The 18085-nt window shown below is 39.3% G+C and overlaps 1 protein-coding gene across 2 annotated transcripts in view; it reads right to left on the bottom strand.

Moving 5' to 3' along the window:
* The window catches only part of KCNIP4 (potassium voltage-gated channel interacting protein 4), a 1158426-nt gene that overhangs the window by 820051 nt on the left and 320290 nt on the right, over positions 1-18085 (bottom strand). The gene's annotated exons all lie outside the window — the stretch shown is intronic.

The following is an 18085-nucleotide window of genomic DNA, read 5'->3' as shown; positions in this document are numbered from 1 at the left end:
CTATTCTATTCCATTGGTCTATGTGTCTGTTTTTGTGCCAATACCATGCTGTCTTGATGATGACAGCTTTGTAGTAGAGGCTAAAGTCTGGGATTGTGATGCCTCCTGCTTTGGTCTTCTTCTTCAAAATTACTTTGGCTATTCGGGGCCTTTTGTGGTTCCATATGAATTTTAGGATTGCTTGTTCTAGTTTCGAGAAGAAGGCTGGTGCAATTTTGATTGGGATTGCATTGAATGTGTAGATAGCTTTGGGTAGTATTGACATTTTGACAACATTTATTCTTCCAATCCATGAGCAGGGAATGTTTTTCCATTTCTTTATATCTTCTTCAATTTCCTTCATAAGCTTTCTATAGTTTTCAGCATACAGATCTTTTACATCTTTGGTTAGATTTATTCCTAGGTACTTTATGCTTCTTGGTGCAATTGTGAATGGGATCAGTTTCTTTATTTGTCTTTCTGTTGCTTCATTATTAGTGTATAAGAATGCAACTGATTTCTGTACATTGATTTTGTATCCTGCAACTTTGCTGAATTCATGTATCAGTTCTAGCAGACTTTTGGTGGAGTCTATCGGGTTTTCCATGTATAATATCATGTCATATGCAAAAAGTGAAAGCTTGACTTCATCTTTGCCAATTTTGATGCCTTTGATCTCCTTTTGTTGTCTGATTGCTGATGCTAGAACTTCCAACACTATGTTAAACAACAGCAGTGAGAGTGGACATCCCTGCCATGTTCCTGATCTCAGGGAAAAAGCTCTCAATTTTTCCCCATTGAGGATGATGTTAGCTGTAGGCTTTTCATAAATGGCTTTGATGATGTTTATGTATGTTCCTTCTATCCCGACTTTCTCGAGGGTTTTTATTAAGAAACGTTGCTGAATTTTGTCAAATGCCTTTTCTGCATCGATTGACAGGATCATATGGTTCTTATCTTTTTTTTTATTAACGTGATGTATCACGTTGATTGATTTGCGAATGTTGAACCAGCCCTGCATCCCAGGAATGAATCCCACTTGATCATGGTGAATAATTCTTTTTATATGCTGTTGAATTCGATTTGCTAGTATCTTATTGAGAATTTTTGCATCCATATTCATCAGGAATATTGGCCTGTAGTTCTCTTTTTTTAATGGGTCTCTGTCTGGTTTAGGAATCAAAGTAATACTGACTTCATAGAATGAGTCTGGAAGTTTTCCTTCCCTTTCTGTTTTTTGGAATAGCTTAAGAAGGATAGGTATTATCTCTGCTTTAAATGTCTGGTAGAACTCCCCTGGGAAGCCATCTTGTCCTGGACTCTTATTTGTTGGGAGATTTTTGATAACTGATTCAATTTCTTCACTGGTTATGGGTCTGTTCAAACTTTCTATTTCCTCCTGATTGAGTTTTGGAAGCGTGTGGGTGTTTAGGAATTTGTCCATTTCTTCCAGGTTGTCCAGTTTGTTGGCATATAATTTTTCATAGTATTCCCTGATAATTGCTTGTATCTCTGAGGGATTGGTTGTAATAATTCCATTTTCATTCATGATTTTATCTATTTGGGTCCTCTCCCTTTTCTTTTTGAGAAGCCTGGCTAGAGGTTTATCAATTTTGTTTATTTTTTCAAAAAACCAACTCTGGGTTTCGTTGATCTGCTCTACAGTTTTTTTAGATTCTATTTTGTTTATTTCTGCTCTGATCTTTATTATTTCTCTTCTTCTGCTGGGTTTAGGCTGTCTTTGCTGTTCTGCTTCTATTTCCTTTAGGTGTGCTGTTAGATTTTGTACTTGGGATTTTTGTTGTTTCTTGAGATAGGCCTGGATTGCAATGTATTTTCCTCTCAGGACTGCCTTCGCTGCATCCCAAAGCATTTGGATTGTTGCATTTTCATTTTTGTTTGTTTCCATATATTTTTAAATTTCTTCTCTAATTGCCTGGTAGACCCACTCATTCTTTAGTAGGGTGTTCTCTAACCTCCATGCTTTTGGAGGTTTTCCAGACTTTTTCCTGTGGTTGATTTCAAGCTTCATAGCATTGTGGTCTGAAAGTATGCATGGTATGATTTCAATTCTTGTATACTTATGAAGGGCTGTTTTGTGACCCAGTATGTGATCTACCTTGGAGAATGTTCCATGTGCACTTGAGAAGAAAGTATATTCTGTTGCTTTGGGATACAGAGTTCTAAATATATCTGTCAAGTCCATCTGATCCAATGTATCATTCAGGGCCCTTGTTTCTTTATTGACCGTGTGTCTAGATGATCTATCCATTGTTGTAAATGGGGGGTTAAAGTCCCCTGCAATTACCACATTCTTATCAATAAGGTTGCTTATGTTTGGGAGTAATTGTTTTATATATTTGGGGGCTCCTGTATTCGGCACATAGACATTTATAATTGTTAGCTCTTCCTGATGGATAGACCCTGTGATTATTATATAATGCCCTTCTTCATCTCTTGTTACAGCTTTAATTTAAAGTCTAGTTTGTCTGATATAAGTGTGGCTACTCCAGGTTTCTTTTGACATCCAGTGGCATGATAAATAGTTCTCCATCCCCTCACTTTCAATCTGAAGGTGTCCTCAGGTTTAAAATGAGTCTCTTGTAGACAGCAAATAGATGGGTCTTGTTTTTTTATCCATGCTGATACCCTATGTCTTTTGGTTGGTGCATTTAGTCCATTTACGTTCAGTGTTATTATAGAAAGATATGGGTTTAGAGTCATTGTGATGTCTGTAGGTTTCATGCTTGTAGCGATGTCTCTGGTACTTTGTCTCACAGAATCCCCCTTAGGATGTCTTGTAGGGCTGTTTAGTGGTGATGAATCCCTTCAGTTTTTGTTTGTTTGGGAAGACCTTTATCTCTCCTTCTATTCTAGATGACAGACTTACTGGATAAATGATTCTCGGCTGCATATTTTTTCTGTTCATCACATTGAAGATCTCCTGCCATTCCTTTCTTGCCTGCCAATTTCAGTAGAGAGATCGGTCACGAGTCTTATCGGTCTCCCTTTATATGTTAGAGCATGTTTATCCCTAGCTGCTTTCAGAATTTTCTCTTTATCCTTGTATTTTGCCAGTTTCACTATGATATGTCATGCAGAAGATCGATTCAAGTTACGTCTGAAGGGAGTTCTCTGTGCCTCTTGGATTTCAATGACTTTTTCCTTCCCCAGATCAGGGAAGTTCTCAGCTATTATTTCTTCAAATATACCTTCAGCGCCTTTCCCTCTCTCTTCCTCCTCTGGAATACCAATTATGCATAGATTATTTCTCTTTAGTGCATCACTTAGTTCTCTAATTTTCCCCTCATACTCCTGGATTTTTTTTTACCTTTTTTTTTTTCTCAGCTTCTTCTTTTTCCATAATTTTATCTTCTAGTTCACCTATTCTCTCCTCTGCCTCTTCAATCCGAGCTGTGGTCGCCTCCATTTTATTTTGCAGCTCATTAATGTATTTTTTAGCTCCTCCTGGCTGTTCCTGAGTCCCTTGATCTCTGTAGCAATAGATTCTCTGCTGTCCTTTATACTCTTTTCAAGCCCAGCGATTAATTTTATGACTATTATTCTAAATTCACTTTTTGTTATATTGTTTAAATCGTTTTTGATCAGTTCATTAGCTGTCGTTATTTCCTAGACGTTTTTTGAGGGGAAGTCTTCCGTTTCGTCATTTTGGATAGTCCCTGGAGTGATGCAGGACTGCGGAGCACTTCCCCTGTGCTGTCTTGAATAACTTGCATTGGTGGGCGGGGCCGCAGTCAGACCTGATGTCTGCCCCCAGCCCACTGCTGGGGCCACAATCAGACTGGTGTGTGCTTTCTCTTCCCCTCTCCTAGGGGCGGGATTCACTGTGGGGTGGCATGGCCCATCTGGGCTACTTGCACTCTGCCAGTCTTGTGGTGCTGGGGATCTGGCATATTAGCTGGGGTGGATCGGCAAGGTGCACAGGGGTGGGAGGGGCAGACTCAGCTCGCTCTTGTCTCCAGGAATTAAGATGAGTTTTGATATTGCTCTTAGCACACTGAATTTAGACAAATCCAAGCAATTCCTTTTAAAGTCACCATGGGACAGAGATTGAAAGATAAACTCAGAAAAAGAAAGGATCAGTGTAGAAACAGCTTTCACTTTGATCAATTATTTCAAAAGCCTCAAAGTTGTCAAATAACTTCCCACTATATCTGCAACTATATTAGAACACTTCCAGTATAAACAAGTATTATAACTCAGTTAGCTTAGTCTATGGGTTATGCCTTTAATATTCTCTAAATTTTAAAAGAGTGTTTCTGGGGGCAGAATATCAGGCCTTCGTTGGTGGATTTTATGGGAGATGGGTACTGGAAGGCAAATTTTGCCCTGATTGAAATGAGCCCTGCCTAGGGCTCAGAAGCTCAGAGACCAGGTATGTCACAAACATGAACATCAGCTCCTCCAGGGGACAGTGCCATCTGGTTTGCCATAGACACACTTGTCAGAAGTAACAGACTCCTGAGGTCCTCATTCATTCTGTTAGTCTGGGCTGTTTAAAGTGGCATATTAAGAAAGGCCAGCAATATGGCTCAGAGGTGAATAAGGTTTCCTTGGAGGTGACAAGCTCTTCCCTGGAGTAAATGAGCAAAATGCAGTAAGAGGCAAGTGAATTTTAGAAATGAATCCTTATGAAATATCTTTGAATGATTCAGTCCAATGCCAGGCTCTACCACAGGTCAAGGCCAAAAGCTTCCCAGGTATGATTAATATGCTCAGTATCAAAACATTCTAGTTTTAATCTTCTCTTTTAAAATGCTTACTTTACTGGGGCGCTTGGGTGGCTCGGTCGGTTAAGCATGCGACCTCAGCTCAGGTCATGACCTCGCAGTTTGTGGGTTCGTGCCCCATGTCAACATGGCTCTGTGCTGACAGCTTGGAGTCTGGAGCTTGCATGTGCCCCCCTCTCTCTCTGCCCCTTCCCTTGCTTGTGCTCTGTCTCTCTCACTCTCAAAAACAAATAAACATTAAAACAATAAAATAAATAAAACGCTTACTTTACTGACTTTAAAAACGATTACAACTTAGTTTTCATATGACAACAAAGAGAGTTACCCACTTCCCCACCAGAAAAGTGAATTTGTTTTTGTGTATAAAGATAGGTTATCTACCTTCCCACCACCAACAAAGAAAGAAAGAAAGAAAGAAAGAAAGAAAGAAAGAAAGAAAGAAAGAAGAAATAAGAGAAAAAGAAAAAAGAAAACAAAGGAAAAGAAAAGAAAGAAAAAAGAAAAAAAGACAGGGGAAAAAGAGAAAGAAAGAAAGAGAGAGAGAAAGAAAGAAAGAAAGAAAGAAAGAAAGAAAGAAAGAAAGAGAGAAAGAAAGAAAGAGAGAAAGAAAGAAAAAGAATAAAACAAAAGGTAAAAGGAAAGAATAAAAAGGAGGGGACAGATGGCAGCAACGAGTGAAGCCGAGTCTCTTCCAAGCTGGAGAAAGCTACTGCTCTGCTGTCCTAGAAATGCTGCCCAATAAATTTCTTTCCTTCTACTATCTTGTGTTGGAAGTGTGAGGGGATATGTAGAAAGTATGTAATATTTCTTAAACATTAAAGCCAGCACTTTGGACAAGTTTATGGAAGAGATAAAACCTTGCATGGATAGCCAAAGAGAATATTTGGAGGATGGGCTGGGGTGGTGGTCATACAGATGTGGGAACTCAGAGAAAGGATATCCCTAGATAAAGCAGCTTCATAATGTCTAAATAGTGATCATTTGACTGGGGACTAGAGTAAGTTATTAATCTTGAGACTCTATATATGAGGTAAGCACTTTTAACAAAGGTAGAGATGAGGGAAGTTTCCTGAGAAAGGAACATACCCTGAGAACAGTAGTTGGCAGATGTATTAGTCTGCTATTTCTGCTTTACCAAATGACCACAAAACGCATGCCTTCATCAGGACAGATTTGTTATCTTACACTTCCATTGGTCAGAAGTCTAATGTGTGTCTCACTGGAGGTGTTGGCAGAGCTCTGTTCCTTTCTGGAGGCTCTGGGGAGAATCCCTTTCTTTGGCTATTTAGCTTACCACCTCCTTGCATCTGCAAAGCCCGAGATGGCCACATCACATCACATCATTCCAGCTTTCTCCACTATCTTCCCTTTCCACGTCTTATGACTCTTGTGGTTATATAGGGTCCACACAGGTTATACTCTCTATTTTAAGGTCAATCTTAATTCTTTTTTTGCCATGCACTGTAACATATTCATGGGTTCCAGAGACTAGCATGTGGACATCTTTGGGTGTCTCTATTCTGTCCACCATTGCAGCATGAGATGCATGATGTCTGGAGTCATGTTGTCTGCATTCAACCCCAGTGCCACCACATACTAGCTGGGCAACTGTGGGTTAATGATATGATCTCTCCATGCCTCAGTTCCCTTATTTGTAAAATGTGGCTTTAAAAGTGCCTATCTCAGCGGGTTCTTATAAGGATTCAATGAGTATTGGAAATGTAATGCTTAGGACATTACAAAGTGCTTGATTAAACTCTACAGTTCTGATGTCCATCTGCTTTTTCAAGATAAAATGCAAAATCATTAAATGTATAGTGAGTATCTGAAGGATTCTGACCCAGAAAGGGGGATTTGATTGCAGGTGTAGAGAACAGACATTTACAGGGCTTGCTCATATGTCAACACTCCATTGCCCATGGACATAATTAGCAAAGACCTAATTTGTGCCCAGAATCTCCCAAGCCATTCGTTCATTCTGGGAATCTTGGAACATGGAGGATGGCTCACATGTAAGCAGTGCCTCCATGCAGTTCTGCTGGTATTCTTAGTCCTTCTCCATTGATGGTTGCCTCACAGCTGCCCACAGGGTGCCACTCAAGCCACTGCCCATGGTACTGCTAGCCTCTCAACCACGCTTCAGCCTGCCTTTCTTCTAAGCCACTGGAAAACCTGTGCTTACCGAGGAGTTTTCAAAAGCATTCCCACAGCAGAGTGGATGTGCTCCCTGGTTATATAATGATTTCCACTGTCCCACAACTGTCTTCTTCACATGCTAACTAGGCTTTTGAGAATTGGGGAACAGAGATGCTTCAGGTGATGGTCATAAACAGTTATGCAAGGTGCCTAAAACCACTGCCAGGTTCTAATTCCAACCTGGATGCTTAGTCTAGTCCACTATGCCAGACCTTACACTCATGGTACTTTCCTTTTTAAGGTCTTCAGTATATTTTTTTTCCACAGTGGTCTTTATTATGGACTTTTCCCTCTATATTCCTATATTAGTTTTCTATTGCTGCCATTACAAACTACCATAAGTTTAGCAGGCTAAAGAATCACTAATTTATTGTCTCATATTTTCCACAGGTCAGAAGAGTCTAGTAGGCTCAGCTAATAAGTGTCTATTTAGAATCTCACAAGGCTTGGGGAGGCACCTCGGTGGCTCAGTCAGTTAAGCATCTGACTTTGGCTAAGGTCATGATCTCTCAGTTTGTGGGTTTGGGCCCCACGTCAGGCTCTGTGCCGACAGCTCGGAGCTTGGAGCTTGCTTCAGATTCTGTGTCTCCCTGTCTCTCAGCCCCTCCCCTGCTCATGCTCTGTCTCTGTCTCCCAATAATAAACAAATGTTAAAAAAAAAAAAAAAAGAATCTCACAAGGCTGAAATCAACGTGTTGCCAGGGCTGTCTAGGGGAATGTTGTTTTCCTTGATCATTCAGACTGCTAGCTGAATTCAGTTCCTTGTTGTGGTAAGACTGAAGTCCATGTGTCCTCGCCGGCTGTCAGCTGAAGGCCACCCTCAGATTCCCAAAAATGCCTTCATTTCTTGGCTTGTGGATCCTTCTTCCATATTCAAAGGCAGCAATGGTAGGTTGCTTCCTTCTTACATCATCTTTCTCAGACTAATTATTTTGCCTTTCTCTAGTACTTTTAAAGATTCATGCAATTACATTGGATCCACCAATGGTGGAGAATCTCTTTATATCATGTTCCATAACCTTACTTACATTTGCAAAGTCCTCTGCACGTGTAATGTAATATACTCACAGGATCTAGAGATTAAAGCATCTTTGGGGGCCATCATGCAGTCAAGCACCTGCCCTGCCCCTGCTAGTCCAATAGGTATACATATGTCTCAACTCCCTGGCTCTAGTTCTTTCCCACAGAGTCTCTCTCTCTATGAAAATCTAGGCATATGGCTGAGCATCCCTTAGCAGCCCTGAACAGTGTGTGACAGCTAAGATGACAGCTAAGAATGTAGCAACTGAAGTCAGTTCATCGCAGAGCACATGGGCTGGGGGTGGGTGGCTCTTTCCAACAGCCAAAACTTGGCCTCACCACACACCTGGCCAAAAGCCATAGCTTTACCCACATTACGAGACACACAAAGTACTGTGAGAACTGATGAGAGATAAACTGGCTTTCCTGAGTGAATTAAAGAAAAGGCTTCTGGAGGATTACATTTAATTTGAGCTTTGAAGTATGAACAAAGTTTAGTAGGATGAAGGGGAATGGACAGGAGAAATCATTGTAAGTAAACAGAAGAGGAAATACATGGTCATGGATGTTGAGAAAAATAAATTTTGGAGAAAAATAAATTTTGGAGAAAAATATACTCATGTTTAAATCAGGCATATGAATATTTTCAGTTGATTGACAGGGTAAAATAGGTATTTCTTTCACATATTGTTACACGTAATCCTCTCTTTGTACAACCAGAACTATATTAACTGAAAGGCATTCATATTGGCCAATTTCTCATTTTTCATGAGTTTCAGTTACTATAGTTCAGTCCTTATAGTTTAAAATAAGGATTACCGTTTGTCTACTTTCAGTCAAAGATTAGGATAACAACTAGAAGATATGCCCATTAATTTAGAGTTCCCTGAAGATAGGAAAACTTAACTACTGCTAAATAAAAGAGGACTAGATTTGAAAGTGACCTTGAAAAACTACAGCAATATGTAACCAAAAGGAAGATGATTTTCTCAACAAGATGTCCCCAGGGTAAAATAGAGAAAAAGAATAGTATCTAATCAAAATATGAACAATGACTGGTTAGAGACAGGAGTTATAGAAAAATAATCTGAGTTATACTGGCCTGCAAACTAAAGCAAGAACAAGGAAGACATGTAATGAACGCCATACTATGTGCCAAAGTTGAAATAATTGAAGTAGCCTAGTGGTTATTATATTTAATGCTTGAAAAATCTCTACAAGATAGGTTTTATTATTCCCTTTGTATATATGAAGAAATTGAGATTTAGAAGAGTGAGGTAAACATCTTGGTGCCTCTAGAGATGAACTTTGAACTAAAACTATCTGACTTGAAACATAATCCCATTTCTACTATCCCTCATGTCATGCCAAGAATATTGGCATGTATGGTGTGTGATGTGCAGGAACTATCTAGAAACTGTTACAACCTTTCAGATAAAATATATTGAGTAGATACCACCATTGCCACACTATGGAGCTCCTTTAGATTCTAAAATCACTTTGACTACACGCTACTTTTATGTTTATTTATTTATGAGAGATACAGAGGGTGAATGAGGGAGAAGAGAGAGAGAGGGAGACACTGAATCTGAAACAGGATCCAGGCTCTGAGCCATCAGCACAGAGCCTGATGCAGGACTTGAATCCATGAACTGTAAGATCATGACCTGAGCTGAAGTTAAGTGCTTCACTGACTGAGATACCCAGGCACCCCTACAAACCACTGTCATGTTGCAGGTTATGATAGGTCATAGTCTAAGGGTCATTTGCAAGTTTTTGGAGAATGGGGTTCCCTGTCTCAACACAGCAGATACAAAGATGGCAAAAGAATGAGACAAAGATTGGTAAAGGATGTTTGTATAAGAGGAGAAATGAATCAGAAAAATGCATTATTTCCACTCTGAGAGAGTGCAGAGATGTAAAAGCGCAGTATATTAAATTAGTTTGCTAGGATTCCATAACAAATTGGTGGCTTAACCAACAGAAATTTATTTTCTCACAGTTCTGGAGGCTAAAAACCCAAGACCAAGGTCCCAGTAGGGTTAGTTCCTTTTGAAGGCCATGAGGGAAAAAGTTCTGTACAGATCCTTCTTTGGTTTGTAGACGGCCATGTTCTCTTTACATCATAATATTGTCTTCCCTCTGTACATATTTGTGTCCAAATTTCCTCTCCTTAAGGACATAAGTGGTACTGGATTAAAGCCCACCCTACTGACCTAATTTTAACTTAATAATATCTGTAAAGATCTATTTCCAAATATGGTCACAATTTGCAGTACTGCGGGTTAGGATGTTATGAATTTTGGAGGGGAACACAATTCAACCTATAACATAAAGGAAGAAATAATCACATTAGGAGTTTTATCTCTATGAAATCAAAATGTATATTAGAATTCAAGTAATACCAATAGGAACATAGAGTCATTTACGTAAATAAGCAATCAAGGAATTAACAGGGTCCAGCTATGGCCTATTAACATTACTGATGAAGACAGATATATAGCCACTAATATTGTCTCTCTATATCTTCAAATGGTTTAAGCTATTTTTTTCCATATCAAGAAATGCTCTAACTCTTGATTCTACAAACCTAAGAACAGCTAAATAGAAGTACCAAATATATTTCTTGAGAAATGATATTCTTCAGTGCCATTGGGCTTTTCTTGGGCCAATTCATGCCCAGAGGTACATTCAGGGAGAGGCGATCTAGAAGGGAAGACTCTAATGCCTCCAAATATTACATATAGGATAAAGATCTGGATCATTGTTTGTGATCTTAGTAAAATAAACTCAGAGCAAGTGCATGATTTCACTTTTTTCAATGCTCTAACCTTTCATTAGAAAACCTTCAGAATACCCAACTAGGAGAGTGATGACATTATTGCATTTTAAATAACAACTTTTCAAAATGTGGGATACAGACCTGTCAACTCAGAGTGGGGGTGAACATTCCACTTTCGTTCTATTTATTTTGTTAGAAAAAAGACAGTTTTCTTTTTTTAAACCAGCAGGCTTTTCTGTTTTATTTTATTTTAGGCTGAAGTTGGCTTTCAGGATTGGACTTAGCTGAAAAATTATGTGAACAGAATGAATGGAACTGGGTTCTATCACACTGTATGTCCCAAAGTGAAAACAAAACAGAATTTTTGTACAGAAAACTACCATATTGATAACACTGCACTGAGTTGGGCTAAACACTCAAACCACTAAATCATAGAATGTCAATGCCGGAGGCTGACTTTTTAGGTTGTCTCTGGTGGGCGCTTAATTTAACTCAATGAGATAGAATATATTTGATAAAAACAGTTAAGCCATATCAGCATATTTTAGACTGGCACCGAATACATTATGGCCATTTAATGAAAACCTTGGTTATTATGTTTGGCAGATCAATTATTAATCATATAGATGGGGCAGAAAGGGACATGCAACATCAAAGCTGATTAACTCAGCCAAGTCTTCAATAATATTGTCACTTCTTATCAAAGCCAATGGCTTGAAGAACAGTGGCTTGATGGAAGAAAGAGTGACCACAATACAAGTCATAATAAATGGCTAGTGCAAATCATGGGAAGCACTGTGTAAAGGATCTTATGAAAAACAGAGGAGGTATATCTTGCCTTGATATCAGGAAAGTCTTTCTCCTTGTAGAGGTAATGGTGTTCTTAGTTTAAGAGATGGCAAGCAAATAATACATAAGTAGAGTGTTAGGGGAGGGGGAAATGCCCATTTTAGTGTTCCTAGGCCTTGTTTTTGTCAGTCTAATCTTTTTTTTTTCCTTTTTTTAAAATATTTATTTTGAGAGAAAGAGAGCACAAAAGGGAGAAGGAGAGAGAGAGAGAGAGAGAGAGAGAGAGAGAGAGAGAGAGAGAGAATCCTAAGCAGGCTCCATGCTGTCAGCCCAATGTGGGGCTCAAAATCATGAATTGTAAGATCATGACCTGAGCTGAAATCAAGAGTTGGCACTCAACCAACTGAGCCACCCAGGTGCCCCATCAATCTAATCTTGAGTACCTGCTGCCTCAGAGACAACTCCACCACCGAGCTGTAAACGGAGAGCTAATTAGTACCTCTTCTTCAATCCAGCATATCCTACATTCATTATGATGGACTGCTACCCCATCAGGGACCACAGTGAGTCAACATCACAGTTTCTATTCTCATGAACAGACATCTGCTACACCAAATAGGGCTGATGTATGCTAACCAATAGGATATTATAGAAATGAGTGTGTGGCATGACAGGCTAGGTCATACAAGACATTGCAGCCTCTTTCTAAGTAAAGCTGGCCACCATGCATGAGGACATTCAAACAGCCCTATGGACAACTTCACATGGAGAGGAACCGGGGTCTCTGGGCAAGAGCCAGCACCAAGTTACTGACCAAAAAAACAAACTACCTTGACAGACAATGCTCCAGATAATCAAGCCTTGAGAAAACTGTAATCTCAGGAGAGGTCCCAGGCCAGAAGAACACAGCTAAATTCCTGGATCCTGAACCGCAGAAGCAAAAAGATAATAAATGCTTATGTTGTTTTGAGCCACTAAATCTTGAGGTAATTTATCATGTGGCAATAGGTAACTAATACACTAATATACTCTAACTCTGAAATAATCTCTTGAAATCCCTCAGTGTTGCCCAAGCACTGCCATTAAATATGACCTATTTCCATAAATGTATGTGGTAAGGAATGTTCCGTACACATATTTACATTTGTCTGTAGAAGAATTTCTATGGGGAAGCAGTTCATCCATCTCTCAATGGATCCAGGTAGGGTTGCATCAACACTTTCATTTCTCCTGCTGTTCAGAGAAAATTAATTCAGCCTTGAGCTGAATAGAATAAATGCAAACTAAAATGATTATTAGAGTGTGACTTTGGATTTCTGCAGACAACACTCTCCTTGACATGAGGGATGCAAGTGTTAAGGCATATGATATACAACCTGCCAGTGCATAAAACCATGCCAGAAAAGCATATTCTGGTCACCCGCTCTTTTACAGTTGATAGAAAATGGATGTACTCCTGCTTTCATTAGTGACTATCCCCCCGCCCCTGATAGAAAGGAAAAGAAGAAAAGACAAAAAGCTTGATTATGTGAAATCTAAATATCTCAAAAACATACATTAATAACACCCATTGGAAAAGCTAACAAGGAATTAATTTCAAGACTCCTATGGGCATTTTCTGGGAAAGGAGTCTTAATCATTGACTTTTGATTTCTTAATCATTAAGAAACCCCATGGTGCCAGGGCGCCTGGGTGGCTCAGTCGGTTAAATGTCCAATTTCAGCTCAGGTCATGATCTCACAGTTGGTGAGTTCGAGCCCCACATTGGGCTCTGTGCTGACAGCTCAGAGCCTGGAGCCTGCTTCAGATTCTGTGTCTCCTTCTCTCTCTGCCTCCCCCATCCCCCGCCCCCCACTGTGCTCACGTTCTGTCTCTCTCTCTCTCAAAAATAAATAAACATTGAAAAATTTAAAAAAAGAAACTCCATGGTGCCAAATGGTTTTAAGTAAATACAACCACTGGTCTTACTACACGGAAGGAACACTGAAGCCACAGCCATTCCACATCTCTCTGAGGGAGAGCACATCTGTGTGGTTCCTGGAAATAAAGAATTAGGCTGTCCCTTTCGGAGAGTGGCCACCTCCATGGGATGGGTTCCCTGATTAAAAACTAGTTTGTTAAAAACTAGGATATTAAGAGTAATACAAGTAGAATGAAAGAATGAAAGAAAGCAAAGGGAAAAGAGGAAGGAAAATCTTTGGAAATGGATGTTATAAAATAGAAAAAAAGGAAATAAAAAAGAAAAAGAAGATTAGTAATCAGAGGAAAATAAAGCAAAAATAATAACATTAAAAATAGACATCTTACAAACAGAGCAAATATTTCCTAACTTTTTCCATGAGGCCAACATTACCCTAAGACAAGGGCATTACATATGAGTGCAAAAACCCTCAATAAAATATTAGGATATTGAACCCAAAAATATATGAAAATCATTATATACAAAAGTCAAGTGGGATTTTTTCCAGGTATACATGGCTGGTTCAAAATACAAAAATCAATTAATACCATTGATCGCATCAACACATTAAAAAAGAAAAATCAGGGGCGCCTGGGTGGCGCAGTCGGTTGGGCGTCCGACTTCAGCCAGGTCACGATCTCGCGGTCCGTGAGTTCGAGCCCCGCGTCAGGCTCTGGGCTGATGGCTCAGAGCCTGGAGCCTGTTTCCGATTCTGTGTCTCCCTCTCTCTCTGCCCCTCCCCCGTTCATGCTCTGTCTCTCTCTGTCCCAAAAATAAATAAACGTTGAAAAAAAAATTAAAAAAAATAAAATAAAATAAAATAAAAAAGAAAAATCACATAATCATATCAATAGATGCAGAAAAAAGCATTTGACAAAATCATACACCCATTCATGATAAAACTCTCAGTAAACTAGGAATAGAAAAAACTTCCTCAACTTAAAAAAGGTTATCTACAAAAAACACATACAGCTAATGTCATCCTTAATGTTAAGAAACTTAAAACTTTCCCTCTAAGGTCAGGTACAAGGTAAGGATGTCCCCTCTCACCACTTCTCAACATCATACTGAAAATTCTAACTAATGCAGCAAGATAAGAATTGGAAATTATACACACACACACACACACACACACACACACACACACACACAAGATAGAATGTATATATATTATATATATAGAGAGAGAGAATGTATATAATACATGGGGGGATTGGGAATGAAGAAATAAAGCTAACTTTGTTCACATGATGTGTCAATGTAAGTTCATTAATCATAACAAATCTAGCATTCTGTTTGGGGGTTTTGATAATGGTGGAGGCTATGCATGTGTGGGGATAGGGGACATATAGGAACTCTGTGCCTTCTTCCCAATTTTTCTGTGAACCTTAAACTGCTCTAAAAATTAAGGTCTTAATAAATTTTTAGAAAGAGTTATTATGTGAAAGCAATAAACCTAGATACCAAAAAATGAAACTGATGATGTCATTATCAAAAAACAAAGGAACAAAAATAAAAGGCATTAGGAAAGGAAGCATATAAAGTGTATCTCCAAAACAGAAAATGTCCTTTGCACCCCACCCCTCAATCTGCCCCCACATTTGAGATGACAATTCCATTCCTCTAGAGACCAAAACTTCAGGAGTCATCCCTCACACCAGGAGGGATTTGCCAGGAGACCTTGTTGGCTCTTTCTAGAATCTGACCACTCTTCATGCCTTCACTGTCTCTACCTTGGTCTAAGCATTATCTCTTGCCTGAATTGTAGAAATAGCCCATGAATTGGTCCTTTGACTCTATCCTGGCCCATTACAGTCGATTACAAGTGTAATTGAGTTACAAGTGTTAATTCTTTAAAAAAGTCGGTCAGACCATGCGTCCATTTTAATCTTCAACAGATCCCCAATTCATTTGACATAAAATCACGCAAAGCCCTGGAAGATCTGGTTCCCCAGTCACCACCCTAACCTCAGCTTCTTTTACTCCCCCTCTTGCTCACTTGGGCCATCACGAACTCTGGCCTCCCCGAAAGACTGGGCGTGTTCCAGCTTTAAGCTTTGTACTAGGGGCTTCTTGCTCCCTGGTACATTCTTCCTATCTCTATTTTAATAAGGCTACTACCTTCACCATGTTCACATTTTGCTTAAATGTCAGCTGTATCTGGCCACACTTTTCAATACTGCTATTCTACCCTTCCCCTCCTTCCACCTCTATTCTGCAATGCTGATTCTCTTTATTATCATCTCACATATACTCCCATTTACTTATTGTTTTTACTCCCTTTTAAGAATCTAAACACCACCAGTGCAGAAATCTTGTCCATATTTTTTACTGATGTATCTCAAATGTCTAAAATAGTTCCAGGGCATATTGTTGGTGCCTATATCCATTTCCTAGGGCTGTCACAACAAATTACCACAAACCAGGTGATTTAAAAGAATGGAAATATGGCCTCATACTTCCCGAGGCTAGGTGTCTGAAATCGGGGTGTCAGCAGGTACGTGCTCCCTCTGAAGCCTATGGGAAGAATCTTTTTTGTCTCTTCTTTGCTTCCAGTTATTTGCAGGAACAATCTTTATTGTTCCTTAGTTTGAAGCATTTCATTCTCTCTACCATCACATGATGCCCTCCCTGGTTGTCTCTGTCTGTGTCTCTTCTCTTACAAGGACAGCAGTCACACTCATTAAGGGCTCACCCTACTTCAGCATGACCTCAGCTTAACCACTGCTTTAGTTATATCTATTTTTTTATATAATTAATGACTCTATTTTCAAATATAATTTGTCAATTTGGCTTCCATACAACATCCAGTGCTATCCCAACAAGTGCCCTCCTCAATGCCCATTACCCACTTTCCCCTCTCCCCCACCCCGCATCAACCCTCAGTTTGTTCTCTGTATTTAAGTCTCTTATGGATTCCCTCCCTCACTCTCTGTTTATAACTTTTATCCCCCCTTCCTCTCCTCCATGGTCTTCTGTTAAGTTTCTCAAGATCAACATATGAGTGAAAACATATGGTATCTGTCTTTCTCTGCCTGACTTATTTCACTTAGCATAATACCCTCCAGTTCCATCCACATTGCTACAAATGGCAAGATTTCATTCTTTCTCATTGCCAAGTAGTATTCCATTGTATATGTAAGCCATAGCTTCTTTATCCATTCCTCAGTTTATGGACATTTAGGTTCTTTCCATAATTTGACTGTTGTTGAAAGTGCAGGTATAAATATTAGGGTACATGTGCCCCTATGCATCAGCACTCCTATATTCCTTGGGTAAATTCCTAGCAGTGCTATTGCAGGGTAGTTCTATTCTTAATTTTTTGAGGAACTTCCACACTGTTTTCCAGAGTGGCTGCCCCAGTTTGCATTCTCACCAACAGTGCAAGAGGGTTCCCATTTCTCCACATCCTCTCCAGCATCTATAGTCTCCTGATTTGTTCATTTTAGCCATCCTGACAGGTGAGAGGTGGTATCTCACTGTGGCTTTGATTAGTATTTCTCTGATGATGAGTGATGTTGGGCATCTTTTCATGTGTCTGTTGGCCATCCAGGTATCTTCTTTGGAGAAGTGTCTATTCATGTCTTCTACCCACTTCTTCACTGAATTATTTGTTTTTCGGGTGTGAAGTTTAGTGAGTTCTTTATAGATTTTGGATACGAGCCCTTTATCTGGTATGTCACTTGCAAATATCTCTTCCCATTCCGTTGGTTGCCTTTTAGTTTTGTTGATTGTTTCCTTTGCAGTACAGAAGATTTTCATCTTGATGAGGTCCCAATAGTTCATTTTTGTTTTTAATTCCCTTGCCTTTGGAGATGTGTCAAGTAAGAAATTACTGCAGCTGAAGTCATAGAGGTTTTTGCCTGCTTTCTCCTCTACGGTTTTGATGGTTTCCTGTCTCACATTCAGGTCCTTGATCCATTTTGAGTTTATATTTGTTAATGGTGTAAGAAAGTGGTCTAGTTTCATTCTTTTGCATGTTGCTGTCCAGTTCTCCCAGCACCATTTGTTAAACAGACTGTCTTTTTTCCATTGGATACTCTTTCCTGCTTTGTCAAAGACTAGTTGGCCATACATTTGTGAGTCAAATTCTGGAGTCTCTATTCTATTCCATTGGTCTATGTGTCTGTTTTGGTGCCAATACCATAGTGACTTAATGATTACAGCTTTGTAGTAGAGGCTAAAGTCTGGGATCGTGATGCCTCCCGCTTTGGTTTTCTTCAATATTACTTTGGCTATTTGGGGTCTTTTGTGGTTCCATACAAATTTTAGGATTTTTGCTCTAACTTTGAGAAGAATGCCAGTGCAATTTTAATTGGGACTGCATTGAAGGTAGATTGCTTTGGGTAGTATTGACATTTTAACAATATTTATTTTCCAATCCATGAGCATGGAATGTTTTTCCATTTCTTTTCCATTTACAGTTGCACCAAGAACCATAAAATACCGAGGAATAAACCTAGCCAAAGATGTAAAAGATCTGAAAACTGCTGAAAACTATACAAAGCTTATGAAGTAAATTGAAGAACACACAAAGAAATGGAAATGACCCTATTTTCAAATAAGGTGACATGGAGGTACTGGCAGTCAGGACTTCAGCATATCTTT

Source organism: Lynx canadensis, chromosome B1 (genome assembly GCF_007474595.2).
Source record: "Lynx canadensis isolate LIC74 chromosome B1, mLynCan4.pri.v2, whole genome shotgun sequence".
NCBI classification, from domain to species: Eukaryota; Metazoa; Chordata; class Mammalia; order Carnivora; family Felidae; genus Lynx; species Lynx canadensis.
This window is presented reverse-complemented; position numbering and strand designations above follow the sequence as displayed.